An 18,420-nucleotide genomic window follows, 5' to 3' on the forward strand; every position below is an offset into this window, starting at 1 on the left:
GCTAGATGAACTCGATCACGTCTGCGTCAGGAGGACTAGATGGGCTGGGAGTTGAAGACGTATATATTGAGATATGTTATCGTTCTTATCATTCAAGGTTTATTCATTGCGGTTGTTATACGGGGAGAATAGCGACTTAAGAGTATCTGCGACGAGATCTTTACCAAAATGGCAGGGCTAGTACCTAGTGCGTGTGGAAGGTGTGGGTGAAAAAGGAGGGAGATAGGAAGAGAAAGAGATAGATAAGCAAACAAAGGCAGACAGAACGTGGTATAGAAAAAGAACATAGAGAGAGAGAGAGAGAGAGAGAGAGAGAGAGAGAGAGAGAGAGAGAGAGAGAGAGAGAGAGATCTACAGAACAACAAAAGGAAGGTTTGTGTACTTCTTGCTCCCCTGGTCTGCGGTCGGCGTGCCAGCCTTCCCGCCAACATTGACTGGTGTAACAATAGCCAGAAGGCGGGTTCCTTTCACTCATCAGGGGGAACAGAAAGTTCGATGCATTATTGAAACCGATCATTTTTTTCTTTTGTTGCCTTTGTCTGGCGTCACCCAATGGAAACTCTTTCAGAAGAGTTATGAAAAAACCTGCGGCAATGTGTTGGAATCGTCAGAACAAACAGTGGCGGATGAGAGAGGATGCCGAGGGGGCGCGGGGTTACCCGGTCTTCGCTCCGTCACTATTGTTACATCATATTGTGTTTGGTTAAGAGGGCTGTTCTGCCTCTCGCGCCCTGTGCTTTAATTATTCTCTTTTTTTAGCAACTGGACTGTGATGATGCCCTTTGTTTTCGAGTTCCTTTTGTCTTCCTTCTTTTTCCAGGGATGAGAGACGAAGATTTCTGTTGTTTCTGCACTCGCTTTGTTTTTCTCGTGTTCTTACGAGAGCGGCCTCAACCATTGAGAACAGTCTTCAGGAAGCCCAGACCCTGGATGAACAAGGAGAGAGGCAGCAGATACAGGAAAGAAAAATATAGTGTACGAGTCTTTGAGAAAGAAGAAGGCAGTGGGGGAAGTTACAGTCAAGACTGAATTATATTGAGACAGATAGTAAGACCAGCAACGCTGACACGGAGGGTGTAAGATGGTTAGAGGCATCACTTCAACAGTCTTAAGGCAGGAGGGTAGTGCCTCCCTGACACGTAAGGTGAAGGATGGTTCCAGGCATGACTTCAGCACCCCTAGCACAGTACTTGGAAATAATCTATATTCATTATGTATATATATATGTAATCATGAAGTTGATGATTTGATACATATGAGTATTATCATTACGCGATGAAGTGCCCTCCAGAAAAGTCTAACTTTACGCAACGGACACAGTTGTTAGTTAACGAACTCCTAGATTCTTTGAGAGATCAGTGGTGACCTCCAGTGGTTACTGTACAGATATATCGCATAATTAGGCAGTATTTACTCAAACGGTAGATGGCACAGACCTGTTGGCACTTTCGCCGTGAATTCATCCAAATGTCCAGAGTTCCCAGTAAAATTCAATTCCACTGATGAAACTAAACTTGTTGTGTGATCGCTCATCAACAACAGTTTAGACACAGGTTGGAAGTCAAAAGGAGAGACTAATGTTGAGAGTAACCAACCATTCGTTTCGGTGATGGGAGGAGTGGGGGTTAAGTGAACGATCAAAGTTAATATCTGTCGGTAATGCTTATCTGTGTCATGTCTTCATAGAAGTTGGGTTAGTTGGGGTTAAAGAGTCATCAAGCCTTTATAGCCTTGCAGAAGCCCTTGTCTTTAAGACAGCCTGGCATTGCCTCTGTCTTTCCTGGATATTCGGTGAGTTCATTTGGTTATTTGAGCCATAGGCCTGTCGAATGGCAGAGCCAATGATACCACAATCTTCAGCATATGTTAGTCGAAAAAGGTCTTAACACACGAATATCCTTGATCCATTTTCTGACCACACAGACCTTCACAGTATATATATATATATATATATATATATATATATATATATATATATATATATATATATATATATATATGACCCTTTTATCCCTGGGGATAGGGGAGAAAGAATACTTCCTACGTATTCCCTGCGTGTCGTAGAAGGCGACTAAAAGGGGAGGGAGCGGGGGACTGGAAATCCTCCCCTCTTGTTTTTTTTTTAATTTTTCAAAAGAAGGAACAGAGAAGGGGGCCAGGTGAGGATATTCCCTCAAAGGCTCAGTCCTCTGTTCTTAAAGCTACCTCGCTAACGCGGGAAATGGCGAATAGTATGAGAGAGAGAGAGATGACCCTTGGCCCATGGTTAGTTAGTTGGTTACATGGGTTTTTGTCTTAATGATTGCCAGGATCATTACGGACGTCAACGTAAAGTTAAACCACCAACCGAAAAGATTTTGAGTTCCTTCTTCAGGTGGTAAATTCAGTTCTTAAGAACATACACGCTCTCGGTGTGTAAGCTGTCCTTGTACACTAAATTGAAAGTCCCAGTGGGGCCCCATCTCTTTTAGGTGTGTGGTTAGTAGACCTGTAGGGCTATCGGATGCCAAGGTTAAGTTACAACCACCACTCGAAATTTATTAAACCACATATACCTACACGGTGTGTGTGTGTGTGTGTGTGTGTGTGTGTGCGTGTGTGTGTGTGTGAACGTTAGCACTGAAACAGACTGATGACACTGTCACTTCCCTTTTATACTATTTTGTTAACGATGGCACATTAACTACGTAATTAGTTTGATGTAGTCTTTTACATGAAAAGTTTATATCTAATTTCTAATTGAAATGGGAAGGTGTTTCGGTATATGTTCCTAACTGAGTCTTTCTATTTACATGATTGAATCTAGCCGGCCATCAAAACCAGGATGACATACAGAGTATCTTTCCCCAAAACACTTGCAGAACGCGTCCTGTTGACTCCTGTTGTTCGTCTTAATGTTTATGGACTGTGAGATGCGGCAGGTGAAGAGAACTCGGGGCAAAGTTAGCAGGTCAGTTGTTTAATTAGTTTACACAATTTGTTTTAGCCTGAATATATATATATATATATATATATATATATATATATATATATATATATATATATATATATATATATATATATATATTCATTCCTTTGTATTGCTTTGTCGCTGTCTCCCGTGTTAGCGAGGTAGCGCAAGGAAACAGACGAATGCATGGCCCAACCCACCACATACACATGTATATACATACACGTCAACACACGCAAATATTCATACCTATACATCTCAACGTATACATATATATACTATTTATATTATCTATATTATCTATATTATTCCCAATCACCAGTCCTTTTCCAGCACATAAATCTACAAGCTCTTCACCATTTCCATTTAAAACACTGAACATCCCATGCACACCAATTATACCCTCAACTGCCACATTACTCACCTTTGCATTCAAATCACCCATCACTATAACCCGGTCTTGTGCATCAAAACTACTAACACACTCACTCAGCTGCTCCCAAAACACTTGCCTCTCATGATCTTTCTTTTCATGCCCAGGTGCATATGCACCAATAATCACCCATCTCTCTCCATCCACTTTCAGTTTTACCCATATCAATCTTGAGTTTACTTTCTTACACTCTATCACATACTCCCACCACTCCTTTTTCAGGAGTAGTGCTACTCCTTCCCTTGCTCTTGTCCTCTCACTAACCCCTGACTTTACTCCCAAGACATTCCCAAACCATTCTTCCCCTTTACCCTTGAGCTTCGTTTCACTCAGAGTCAAAACATCCAGATTCCTTTCCTCAAACATACTACCTATCTCTCCTTTTTTCTCATCTTGGTTACATCCACACACTTTTAGACACCCCAATCTGAGCCTTCGAGGAGGATGAGCACTCCCTGCGTGACTCCTTCTTCTGCTTCCCCTTTTAGAAAGTTAAAATACAAGGAGGGGAGGGTTTCCAGCCTCCCGCTCCCGTCCCCTTTAGTCGCCTTCTACGACACGTGAGGAATGCGTGGGAAGTATTCTTTCTCCCCTATCCCCAGGGATATATATATATGTATATATATATATATATATATATATATATATATATATATATATATATATATATGATCACACTTGTCCATGAGTAAATGTGAATAAGAGCAAGGTTATTAGGTACAGTAGGGTTGAGGGTCAAGTCAATTGGGAGGTGAGTTTGAATGGAGAAAAACTGGAGGAAGTGAAGTGTTTTAGATATCTGGGAGTGGATCTGGCAGCGGATGGAACCATGGAAGCGGAAGTGGATCATAGGGTGGGGGAGGGGGCGAAAATTCTGGGAGCCTTGAAGAATGTGTGGAAGTCGAGAACATTATCTCGGAAAGCAAAAATGGGTATGTTTGAAGGAATAGTGGTTCCAACAATGTTGTATGGTTGCGAGGCGTGGGCTATGGATAGAGTTGTGCGCAGGAGGATGGATGTGCTGGAAATGAGATGTTTGAGGACAATGTGTGGTGTGAGGTGGTTTGATCGAGTGAGTAACGTAAGGGTAAGAGAGATGTGTGGAAATAAAAAGAGCGTGGTTGAGAGAGCAGAAGAGGGTGTTTTGAAGTGGTTTGGGCACATGGAGAGAATGAGTGAGGAAAGATTGACCAAGAGGATATATGTGTCGGAGGTGGAGGGAACGAGGAGAAGAGGGAGACCAAATTGGAGGTGGAAAGATGGAGTGAAAAAGATTTTGTGTGATCGGGGCCTGAACATGCAGGAGGGTAAAAGGAGGGCAAGGAATAGAGTGAATTGGAGCGATGTGGTATACCGGGGTTGACGTGCTGTCAGTGGATTGAATCAAGGCATGTGAAGCGTCTGGGGTAAACCATGGAAAGCTGTGTAGGTATGTATATTTGCGTGTGTGGACGTATGTATATACATGTGTATGGGGGGGGTTGGGCCATTTCTTTCGTCTGTTTCCTTGCGCTACCTCGCAAACGCGGGAGACAGCGACAAAGTATAATAAAAGAAAATAATAATGATCACACTTGTCCATGATGATAGCATAAAGGTGAAATCACACTTCAGTAGTTCATACAGTTTCATTCAGCATGTAGTTTTTCTATACATGTGGCACAACATGTTTCGTGGAGACAATCCACCTAATCAGGTGCCAGTACTTAGCAAAGTTATTTAAATCCCAACATCACACTTGAGTCCCGCCGTCCAACACCAATCTGTACAGACCAACCACTGTCCGCTTTGTCTGGCAGTAACCGTTGTAAGGGAGAGTGATTAAGAGGGTGTCACGTGGCGGGGGTTGACCTGGGTAGCTGGGCGTGTCTTGAACACCTTTTACGTTTTCGTGTTTTATCAGTTCTCACAAAATGATTTGGTTAATGCTAGGATAGGCTTTAAATTTGCATGGGGACAAATTAAAGTTCTTAGTATTAGCAGTTAGGACATTCAATGACGTTGTGTGTGGCATAATCAGCAGAGGGGTATAGAATAACGGGATTTTCAAGATCTATGGCGGTGATCATTTTCATGACAATGTTTAGCGATCGCATTTTTGTGGTCATCCCTGCGTACTGCATGACGGTGCCAATAACACCTCTCCGTTACAGTTTTTCCTGTCTGGCCTGCATAGATATATGTACATGCTTTGCGTTTGACCTCTTAAACACTCCCTGCCGTTGCATAATTTGGCCTACTATTCATTAAGTTCTTACTGATGGTATTATTGAACTGGAAAGCAACATTGCAGGCACCATTCTTAGAACATCTTAGATTAGCTAAGTTGGAAGAATAAGGCAACACTAAACATTTAGACATCCTTTTTTGTTATTTTTTTGCTACAAGAAGCATAAAATGTCTTCCTAGCTTTCCAGTAAGTTTTGTTCACAAACCAATTGGGATAATATAACTGCCTGGAAATACGTCTTATATGACTACATTCATCTACTAGGCCTATGGGATCACATATCCGTAGTGCTCTTTTAAACACAGACATTTTTTAGGAGAACCATATACTGAGAAATAATTCATATAACTCGAAGAGCTGATAGGCTTCTTGCAAATTTTACAGGACACATGGTCAGATTCTCTATTCATCAACACGTTTAGAAAGGGCAGTTTGCCTTCATCTTCCCTTTCCATCTTGACTTTGATAGTGACTTGGATGTTATTTAATTCATTATAGAAAGCATCACAATCTTGGGAGGATGGCCACAAGGACCACACATCATCCACGTATCTAAACCAAACTTTCGGATGATTATTAATTGAATTTAAAATTTCAGTCTCAAAATATTCTATAAACAAATCACTAAGAATTGGACTAAGAGAGTTCCCATGGCAAGACCAAATTTCTGTCTATAAAGATTACCTTCATCATCTTGGAAAACATTATTAGAAACACAAAGCTTAACTAAGTCAGTGAAAGTTTTAATGGGCAGGGCAAGTCAATGCAGAGATCGGGTAATTTCCTCCTTAAATATGTGATGGTTTCATTAATGGGTACTTTAGTGAAAAGGGAATTCACATGAAAACTAATGAGTTTATGATCAGGCGAATTGATGTTTCTTTGTTAACAAAATCTAAGCTATTAGTAACATGCGATGAAGAGTCGCATGTTTTCAATCCGTTGTTGCATACAAAAGGAAAACAACGTAAAGAACATTGTAGAAATTAGAGGACAACATCGACACGAAATGTAAACACATCGAAGGATTCGACAACAGTACAATAATGGAATACACCTGGTCCCCACGGAGCTTCAGAACAGTGACAGAGGCTCCAAACATTCATCGATAAACACAACGAACAATTACGTGCTTAGTTTAGCAATTTTCCCTCATAGATTTACAAACGGCATCACTACACACACACACACCCTTAGTCTCCCAGAGGTATTTGAATATGGCACCAATAAACTTATCTACCAAACCTTCCACAAACCTAAATAAAATATGCTCCATACATATATAAAACGCTATAACTATCTCATTTCTTCACTCTCCCTTCCCCCTGCCCGTCCCCTTCCCTTTCTTCTCCTAACCAACCAATTAAGAAAAAATAGAGGGCGTCTGTTATTGATTAATTCGTTAGGCTGTTCGACGTTTGTATGGCCCAAGATTAGGTGCACGAGGACTAGCAGAGCACGTGTATAGTGCCCTTGTATAAAGAAAAGAGGAAAAAGGGGAGTGTTCAAATTACAGGGGTATAAGTCTGTTGAGTATACCTTGTGAACTGTATGGGAGAGTGGTGACTGAGAGGTTGGTGGAATTCACAGGGCATTAGATTGCGGGAGAACACTGTGCCTCCAGAACTGTTAGAGCATGTTTGACCCAGGTGTTTGCTTTGAAGATGTGTGGAGGACATTTGGAAAAAGAGAGAGATTCGTGTATGGCATTTAGGGGTATGGGTAAGGCATATGATAGGGTTGATAAAGAGGACTTGTGGAAGGTATTAAGAATATATGGGGTTGCTGGATCTAATGACAACATAAGTACTGAGTGCGAGTAATATGGGAGAAGGATGAGTGGTTCTGTTTGAGGTTAGTAATGCTTCAGGATGTGAAATGTGGTTGGATGTTTAATCTTCATAAGGACGAAATGGTTGGGGGATATAGATGAGAGGGTCTTGGAACAAGGGTGGGTCTACAGTGTGCAGGGAGAAAGGGAGAATGAGGGATGTATCAGTTGCTGTTTGCAGATGACACAGCTTTAATGATAGATTCCAGGGAGAAATTCCAGAAGCTGGTGACACAGTTTGATAGCGTGTGTTAAAAGGAGAGTAATAATGTTCAACAGGGAGACGAGAGAAGAAGGTCTGAACACCGAAGATCTACAGGAACTGTGCGGAACCAAGAGGGTTGAATCACAGGGTTGGAGAAGGGATGAAGGTTCTGGGTGCATTAAGGTGCATTAAGGATAGGTCAGAGTTGGTAAGGGCAAAAGTGGGTACGTTTGCAAGTACGTTGGTCGCGATGGTACGATTGTGAGCCGTTGGCTATGAACGGAAAAGTCTGTATTGAAAATGAAATGCATAAGGGTGATACGTGAAGTGGTTTCGTTGAAGGAATCGACAATGTCAGAGAGCGGTGTGGTAGTGAGTGAAGTCTGAAAGAGAGGGCTGACATGGGTGTGCTGAAATGGTATGGGCATCTGGAGAGGATGAGCGAAGAAACACTAAAAGAATTTACGTTGAGGAGAGGGAGTAAGGGAGAGGGAACCGAGAAGGAGATGGAATGATGGAGCGAGGGAGGCTTTAGGGTACTAGGACCTGATCAATCAAGACGGTGGGAGGCGTACATAGGATAGAATGAATTGGATCTTTGTGGTATATGGGGAGCAGAGACGTGCTCCCGACGGGCTGAACCGGAGAATAGGAAGCAGCCAAGACATGAAGTAGTCTGCATGGCTTGGATGCGGTTGGTAGGGTCTGGTTTTATTGCATTAGAGAGTGGATAAGTGCTAACAGAACCACTCTACTGTTCCTTTTGTGTCTGATGTAACCTCGATGAAAGGCATTAAGTATAAGAAATTTAAAAAGAAAAAAGAATACTATTGATACTGTTCATGTTACTAATATCAAATAAATTTCTCATTAGGAGTCTGTTTCCTCCCAACGAAGCTGAAGGTCCTCCTTCCTGCAACACATCTCGACCATAACCCATCCTCCTCCTCCTCCTCCGCCACACGACTTCTCTGACCCCACTCCCTAACCATCGTCAACACTGGAAGACCTATTTGCCTTCCATTCAACCACTGACTTTTCTCTCTTACACACTCCTCACGAGATTACCCATCTTAAAACTCACACACACACACACACACACACACACACACACACACACACACACACACACACACACACACACACATACACACACACCTCGTCAATGAAAATTTTTATGAGCAGGGGCAAGTCTGAGATGGATGTCCCCTCAGACCAATTATATCATCTGTTAATTCCCCCAGTTACAAGTTATCTAGATGGTTAGCAAACCACCTTAGCAATGTTCAAGGAAACATCTCTTTATCGCATGTTATCAATAGCTGAAATTTTGGTAATAAACATCAATTTGCCTGATTATAAACTCATTAGTTTTGATGTGAATTCCCTTTTCACTAAAGTACCCATTAATGAAACCATTACATATCTAAGGAGGTAATTACCCGATCTCAGTCTTGACTTGCCCCCTGCCCATTAAAACTTTCATTTAGTTGAACTTTGTTTCTAATAATGTTTTCCAAGATGATGAAGGGAATTTTTATAGACAGACATTTGGTCTTGCCATGGGAAACCCTCATAGTCCGATTCTAAGTAATTCATTTATGGAATATTTTGAGACGGAAATTTTAACTTCAATCAATAATCATTGGAAAGTCTGGTTTAGATACGTGGATGATGTGTGGTCCTTGTGGCCATCCTCCCAAGATTGTGATGTTTTCTTTAATTAATTGAATATCATCCACAACACAATCAAATTCAAGATGAAATGGGAAAAAGAAGGCAAACTGCCCTTTCTTGATGTGTTGATAAATAGAGAATCTGATCATTTGTCCTTTAAAATCTACATGAAGCCTACCAACTGTGAGAGTTATATTCATTATTTCTCAGTACATGATTCTTCTATACAAATGTCTGTAGTTATGTCTGTGTTTTTAAGAGCATTACGGATATGTGATCCCATAGGCCTGGTAGATGAATGTAGTCATATAAGACGTATCTTTAGGCAGTTATATCATCCCAATTGGTTTGTGAACACAGCTTACTGGAAAGCTAGGAAGACATTTTATGTTTCTTGTAACAAAAATGTGACAAATAAAGATAAATCTAAACGTTTAGTGTCCTATTCTCCCAACTTAGCTAATCTAAGACATGTTCTAAAAAATCGTGCTTGTAATGTTGCTTTCCAATACAATAACACCATCAGTAAGACCTTGATAGATAGTAGGCCAAATCATGCAACAATTGGGAGTGTTTACGCCGTCAAATGCAAGGCATGTAAATATATTCATACAGGCCAGACAGGTAAAACTGTAACGGAGAGGTGTTATTGGCACCGTCATGCAGTACGCAGGGATGACCACAAAAATGCGATCGCTAAACATTGTCATGAAAATGATCACCCCATAGATCTTGAAAATCCCGTTATTCTATACCCCTCTGCTGATTATGCCACACGTAACGTCATTGAATCTGTCTCAATTGCTAATACTAAGAAATCTAATTTGTCCCCAGGCAATTTTAAAGCCCATCCTAGCATTAACCAAATCATTATAAGAGAATTGACAAAACACGAAAGCAGAAAAAGTTGTTCAAGACACACCCAGCTACCCAGGTCAACCCCCGCCACGTGACCCACCTTAATCACTCTCCCTTACAACGGTTACTGCCAGACAAAGCGGACAGTGGTTGGTCTGTACAGATTGGTGTTGGACGGCGGGACTCAAGTGTGATGTTGGGATTTAAATAACTTTGTTAAGTACTGGCACCTGATGATGAGGTGGATTGTCTCCACGAAACATGTCGTGCCACATGTATAGAAAAATTATATGTTGAATAAAATTGTATGAACTCCTGAAGTGCGATTTCACCTTCATACTATCATTATGGACAAGTGTGATCATATATATATAGACTATGTCATCACTATTTCACATTTGAACTATGACACTGTTGTATCATAACACTGCTGAATCATGGCTATTGCAGCCTGTCATTTTTGTATGTGGTGCAGCTGTGTCATGTCATTTCGATATGGTAATAATGTTGAATTATGTCATTGCAGTACCATGTTGTGTGTTCTGTCATCTTTCTTCATGTCAGCAGTTCATCGCATAATCAGTGTATCATGTCATTATCACCTTGGAAGCATGTCACTTTATTATACTATCAATACTTATCATGTATCATACCATTGCTATAGCTTCCTGTCATGACATTTTATTTATATTATTGTGTCATGTCACCTGATCATCGCGCAGTCAGTGCGGCATGTCAATGTTTTATTCTTATTTTGTCATGTTCTCTTCATATTTGCATCATTACCACTCTCTCTCTCTCTCTCTCTCTCTCTCTCTCTCTCTCTCTCTCTCTCTCTCTCTCTCTCTCTCTCTCTCTCTCTCTCCATCAAGAGAATGAATCAGATCTTTGGCTGAATATAAATTGTCAAGTGTTTTGTCCAAACTCACATTGAATCTATAAAATCCAAAACAATTTGAAAAGCCTAATTAAAAAGAAGGTAATATGGTTTTTTCCCTCCCCTTCCCTTCAGAGCGACTGATGATTTTGTAAACGCTTATCGTATTTATCTGATCCCATTTTTAAACTTTTGTTTTTCCTCTTTAGAATTCGGTAACTATTGCCATCATTTGGTCTTTTTTTTTTACCGAATCGTTTATTGCGCTTTTGGTTTTTAATGAAGCTATCTGGCAGACAGAATCTTTTATATCATTTGTCTAACGTAAAACTCATGGTGGAAATTTCCCATTTTTCTTCCCTCGATCAATAACTTACTTAGGCAAATGTGAATCGGCATCCAACTGTCATTATCCTAATATGGCTGCCGTCCAGCGGGTGGGTACCGGAGTGTGAATTCCTCCACCTAATCCTTCAGTGAATGGGTAAGAGAATCAAATACTTTTAATGGATGCTGCTCCCCCTTTGCTATGAAAGAGCCGGCATCGGATCCCCAAGCCTTTATTCTAATTGAAGGTGACTCTTGTATAGATGACTTGGCCTTCCTTCCACCGAAGCATCACACGGGGCTGGACGTCAAGTTGCCGGACATTGATTTTCGCTTATTTCTCGACAGTTTCTCGTTGTCACCTTTATATAGATTCTTTTTGTGTGCTATGGTCATTTCTGCTGACTGTTACTACTATATTCTACTCATAGAACATAGGAAAATAGAGCTAGCATAGAGCGATAGTGAAAACAGTTCGTTCCAAAATAGGTAGCGGATGATCGCCTGCTATTGATGCGTCTGTTTCTTTCAGAGAGCGCGGGCCTCCAGGTTCCCCAACAAAGGCGACCGCGGGGTTACTTTGACTTCACGTAAATAAGGCATCGGTCTGTAGTTCCCATTCAGCTTATTCTGCCCTCTGGTTCCAAACGGCTTATTAAATATTTAGATTTGGGTTCCGTTCCTCCGTTTCGATGGCCTGAGCGAGTGATGTTGCCGTCTTTATTTCTGCACTTTAGTGCCGGTATTTTCTATGTTGAAAATATTATATGATTGATGTATGGCTAAAAGTGAGGACAGTGTTCATTAGCAATATATATATATATATATATATATATATATATATATATATATATATATATATATATATATATGGTTGTTTAATTTGTTTATGGATGGGGTTGTAAGGGAGGTAAATGCAAGAGTCCTGGAAAGAGGGGCAAGTATGAAGTCTGTTGGGGATGAGAGAGCTTGGGAAGTGAGTCAGTTGTTGTTCGCTGATGATACAGCGCTGGTGGCTGATTCATGTGAGAAACTGCAGAAGCTGGTGACTGAGTTTGGTAAAGTGTGTGGAAGAAGAAAGTTGAGAGTAAATGTGAATAAGAGCAAGGTTATTAGGTACAGTAGGGGTGAGGGTCAAGTCAATTGGGAGGTGAGTTTGAATGGAGAAAAACTGGAGGAAGTGAAGTGTTTTAGATATCTGGGAGTGGATCTGTCAGCGGATGGAACCATGGAAGCGGAAGTGGATCATAGGGTGGGGGAGGGGGCGAAAATTTTGGGAGCCTTGAAAAATGTGTGGAAGTCGAGAACATTATCTCGGAAAGCAAAAATGGGTATGTTTGAGGGAATAGTGGTTCCAACAATGTTGTATGGTTGCGAGGCGTGGGCTATGGATAGAGATGTGCGCAGGAGGATGGATGTGCTGGAAATGAGATGTTTGAGGACAATGTGTGGTGTGAGGTGGTTTGATCGAGTAAGTAACGTAAGGGTAAGAGAGATGTGTGGAAATAAAAAGAGCGTGGTTGAGAGAGCAGAAGAGGGTGTTTTGAAATGGTTTGGGCACATGGAGAGAATGAGTGAGGAGAGATTGACCAAGAGGATATATGTGTCGGAGGTGGAGGGAACGAGGAGAAGAGGGAGACCAAATTGGAGGTGGAAAGATGGAGTGAAAAAGATTTTGTGTGATCGGGGCCTGAACATGCAGGAGGGTGAAAGGAGGGCAAGAAATAGAGTGAATTGGAGTCATGTGGTATACAGGGGTTGACGTGCTGTCAGTGGATTGAAGCAAGGCATGTGAAACGTCTGGGGTAAACCATGGAAAGCTGTGTAGGTATGTATATTTGCGTGTGTGGACTTGTATATGTACATGTGTATGGGGGGGGGGGCCATTTCTTTCGTCTGTTTCCTTGCGCTACCTCGCAAACGCGGGAGACAGCGACAAAGTATAAAAAAAAAAAAAAAAAAATATATATATATATATATATATATATATTTATTTATTTTATTTTATTTTGCTTTGTCGCTGTCTCCCGCGTTTGCGAGGTAGCGCAAGGAAACAGACGAATGAAATGGCCAAACCCACCCCCATACACATGTATATACATACACATTCGCACACGCAAATATACATACCTATACATCTCAATGTATACATATATATACACACACAGACACATACATATATACCCATGCACACAATTCACACTGTCTGCCTTTATTCATTCCCATCGCCACCTCGCCACACATGGAATACCATCCCCCTCCCCCCTCATGTGTGCGAGGTAGCTCTAGGAAAAGACAACAAAGGCCCCATTCGTTCACACTCAGTCTCTAGCTGTCATGCAATAATGCACGAAACCACAGCTCCCTTTCCACATCCAGGCCCCACACAACTTTCCATGGTTTACCCCAGACGCTTCACATGCCCTGATTCAATCCACTGACAGCACGTCAACCCCGGTATACCACATCGATCCAATTCACTCTATTCCTTGCCCGCCTTTCACCCTCCTGCATGTTCAGGCCCCGATCACTCAAAATCTTTTTCACTCCATCTTTCCACCTCCAATTTGGTCTCCCACTTCTCGTTCCTTCCACCTCCGACACATATATCCTCTTGGTCAATCTTTCCTCACTGATTCTCTCCATGTGCCCAAACCATTTCAAAACACCCTCTTCTGCTCTCTCAACCACGCTCTTTTTATTTCCACACATCTCTCTTACCCTTACATTACTTACTCGATCAAACCACCTCACACCACACATTGTCCTCAAACATCTCATTTCCAGCACATCCACCCTCCTGCGCACAACTCTATCCATAGCCCACGCCTCGCAACCATACAACATTGTTGGAACCACTATTCCTTCAAACATACCCATTTTTGCTTTCCGAGATAATGCTCTCGACTTCCACACATTTTTCAAGGCTCCCAAGATTTTCGCCCCCTCCCCCCACCCTATGATCACTTCCGCTTCCATGGTTCCATCCGCTGCCAGATCCACTCCCAGATATATATATATATATATATATATATATATATATATATATATATATATATATATATATATATAATTTGTTATACTTAACCGCCGTCTCTCGCGTTAGCGAGATAGCGCAAGAAAACAGACGATGAATGACCCAATCCACCCACATACACATGTTTATACATATACGCCCACACACGCACATAAACATACATGCAGCCTCACATAACTCCTCTTATGCAAGGCCTTTACCACCACCTTTCCTTTAGCGACACCATTCGCCCTAACTCTCTCTCCGAATAGCACCTCGCGCCACCAAACCTAAATCCCTATCCCTATCATCTAGCACATCTAATGACCTTTCAGTATACTCACTCCATCTCTTTTCACTTATTGTCTGCCACCTCCCAGTGTGTTCCACCTTACCCGATGCTCCCACTTGTCCTCTTGTTCTCTTCACACTATTCACCTTCCAAAACATTTCTTCCTTTCTCTTGAAGTTCTCCGATACTCTCTCACACACTTTCATTTCCCTTCTTTTTCAGCTCCAGCACTTTCCTTTTGCCGTTTTCTCTTGCGCACCTCCCAATCACTCGCACTCCTTTCATACAATTGCTAACCATACACCTCTGTGTAATGTTACAATAATGATAATGATGATAATATTAATATAATAATAATAATTAATAATGATAATACTTAATAATAATGATAATAATAATAATAATAATAATGATAATAATAAAGATAATGATAATGATACTATTGATTATGATATATAATCTATTGACTTAAATGCTATGAAAGGCCTCAATTCACCCTAAAAATCACACACAGTATGGACACTGGAGTTGTGAGAGTGGCGGAAGGGAGGAGAGGAGACACATACTGAGCACATATGATGGCAGTCCGCTGATGATGATCTTGTAGTTGTCTGTGCGAACTCGGATGGTCCCGGTATTGGCTCTGGTGATTCCATACCTCAACTCGAGGACGAGGGATGTCGGGTGGTGGGAGGTGACAGTAGCGGGAGGAAGGCAGTGGCTTCTTCTCCAGTTGGTCAGCTAAGGTTCAGAAGATGCCTGGGGAGGACTCTCGCTAGGAGGTGGATGATGGAACCGGGATGATCTTGCATGCCTTTTCCAGCATCAGCCCCAGTTGTTTACTGGAAAAGGAAGACCAGGCGTAAACTGGTTTTGTTAAGGGCGAATAATGTGTTGATATTTTTGAACTCAGACGTTGAGAAGCCGAGTGCATTAATTCGATGAATAATGTAAAATGAATGACTCGATGATGGAGGTGATGACGTGTTCCATCTAGCTTATAGTCGTCTAGAAGCTTGTTTGTGGTGGACTGAACAACCTGGAGGGAGACACAAGGGGTTGGGAGATACATAGTTAGAAGCAAGATTAATAATACATGATAGATAGTTAGTGTGTGAAAGAAGAAAGTTAAGAGTAAATGTGAATAAGAGCAAGGTTATTAGGTACAGTAGGGTTGAGGGTCAAGTCAATTGGGAGGTGAGTTTGAATGGAGAAAAACTGGAGGAAGTGAAGTGTTTTAGATATCTGGGAGTGGATCTGGCAGCGGATGGAAACATGGAAGCGGAAGTGGATCATAGGGTGGGGGAGGGGGCGAAAATCCTGGGAGCCTTGAAGAATGTGTGGAAGTCGAGAACATTATCTCGGAAAGCAAAAATGGGTATGTTTGAAGGAATAGTGGTTCCAACAATGTTGTATGGTTGCGAAGCGTGGACTATGGATAGAGTTGTTCGCAGGAGGATGGATGTGCTGGAAATGAGATGTTTGAGGACAATGTGTGGTGTGAGGTGGTTTGATCGAGTAAGTAACGTAAGGGTAAGAGAGATGTGTGGAAATAAAAAGAGCGTGGTTGAGAGAGCAGAAGAGGGTGTTTTGAAATGGTTTGGGCACATGGAGAGAATGAGTGAGGAAAGATTGACCAAGAGGATATATGTGTCGGAGGTGGAGGGAACGAGGAGAAGAGGGAGACCAAATTGGAGGTGGAAAGATGGAGTGAAAAAGATTTTGTGTGATCGGGGCCTGAACATGCAGGAGGGTGAAAGGAGGGCAAGGAATAGAGTGAATTGGAGCGATGTGGTATACCGGGGTTGACGTGCGGTCAGTGGAGTGAATCAGGGCATGTGAAGCGTCTGGGGTAAACCATGGAAAGCTGTGTAGGTATGTATATTTGCGTGTGTGGACATATGTATATACATGTGTATGGGGGGGGGTTGGGCCATTTCTTTCGTCTGTTTCCTTGCGCTACCTCGCAAACGCGGGAGACAGCGACAAAAGCAAAAAAAAAAAAAAAAAAAGATAGAAGCAAGACTAATAATACATGACTACTGGTTTGGTTGCTGATGAGGTGGTTGGCGGTGATCCAGCTCCAGAGGGTTGTTAAATGTGAGTCAGAGTTGTTACCAGTGGTAAGGTCGTATGTCTGAGTGTGTGTACGTGCGCGTTTGTGTACAAATGATCGTATGAGTAAAATCATCTGTTTCTCAGTTACTTTCTCGAGTCAGAACACCTATAATGAGAGTGATTAAGGTATTCTTTCCCCCTATCGTTAATGTTGGCTTTGAGGGGAATCTTCTCTACTTTCTTCCCTCGTGACATTTTCTGTAAGCTCTTGAAGCAAAACTGAGCGACCCTTAAGCACGACGGTTTACAGTCAGTGACCACGACGGTACGACCCTTGAGCACGACGGTACGACCCTTGAGCACGACGGTACGACACTTGAGCACGACGGCTTACGATCAGTGACCACGACGGTACGACCCTTGAGCACGACGGCCAACGATCAGTGACCACGACGGTACGACCCTTGAGCACGACGGTACGACCCTTGAGCACGACGACTTACGATCAGTGACCACGACGGTACGACCCTTAAGCTCGACAGCCAACGATCAGTGACCACGACGGTACGACCCTTGAGCACGACGGTAAGATCCTTGAGTATGTACCTTACGTAACACTAAACGCCAGGACATCTTAGACCCGCACTGTGTTGTTCCAGGATTGTACCGTTGTGCTCAAGGATCGTACCGTATTGTTCACTGATCGTACCGTGTTGTTCAAGGATTGTACCGTTGTGCCCAACGACTGTACTATTGTGCTCAATGACTTTACTGTCGTACTCTATGATCGTACCGTCGTATTCAGTTACTGTACTGTCGTACTCTATGATCGTACCGTCGTATTCAGTTACTGTACCGTCGTACTCTATGATCGTACCGTCGTATTCAGTTACTGTACCGTCGTACTCTATGATCGTACCGTCGTATTCAGTTACTGTACCGTCGTACTCTATGATCGTACCGTCGTATTCAGTTACTGTACCGTCGTACTCTATGATCGTACCGTCGTATTCAGTTACTGTACCGTCGTACTCTATGATCGTACCGTCGTATTCAGTTACTGTACCGTCGTACTCTATGATCGTACCGTCGTATTCAGTTACTGTACCGTCGTACTCTATGATCGTACCGTCGTATTCAGTTACTGTACCGTCGTACTCTATGATCGTACCGTCGTGCTCAATGGAGTCAATACGTTGCTGTCAAACAACATCTTCAACCCAAAGAGTCAACATTTCGTCTACCTTTGTACCATTCTATCTTCCCTTCTCTATCTAGCCTCCCTTCCATTCCCTATCCTTCCTTCCATTCTCTATCCCCTCTTCCTCTCACAATCCTCCCTTTCATTCTCGATCCTCCCTTCCATTCTCTGTCCTCCCTTCCGTTTCTCTATCCTTCCTTCCTTTCCACAACTTTTCCCTTGACATTCTTGATAATGGCGGCAATACTAATGAACATTTCCTCGTCAGAGAACATCTCGCCTCAAAGAAGTCCATCCTTTCCCTGCTACTGAGTGTAGAGCAGTCTTGGAACTGCAGGAGCCCCTGGATTAGGTGGGGGTCCCTTATGTTGCATTATATATTCTTTAAGTACCCAGTTATCGACCAGGCCTAAGGGGGAGGATGAACAGCTGGGTTTGGCTGTGTGCAGACTGCCCAGCCCGAGA

At 42.3% G+C, this 18,420-nt stretch overlaps 1 long non-coding RNA gene across 3 annotated transcripts in view; it reads left to right on the forward strand.

The window, feature by feature from the left end:
• The window catches only part of LOC139766158 (uncharacterized), a 101,354-nt gene that overhangs the window by 39,032 nt on the left and 43,902 nt on the right, over window positions 1-18,420 (forward strand). Inside the window, exons 3-4 of one of the 3 annotated variants that reach the window (XR_011716817.1) lie at window positions 2,807-2,950; window positions 11,921-12,051. This is a non-coding gene — a long non-coding RNA (uncharacterized lncRNA). Of the gene's footprint in view, window positions 1-2,806; window positions 2,951-10,160; window positions 10,477-11,920; window positions 12,052-18,420 lie in introns of those variants that run through there. The other 2 variants (XR_011716815.1, XR_011716816.1) reach the window with 2 other exon arrangements.

The sequence above is a fragment of the Panulirus ornatus genome, chromosome 57, assembly GCF_036320965.1.
Source record: "Panulirus ornatus isolate Po-2019 chromosome 57, ASM3632096v1, whole genome shotgun sequence".
NCBI lineage: Eukaryota > Metazoa > Arthropoda > Malacostraca > Decapoda > Palinuridae > Panulirus > Panulirus ornatus.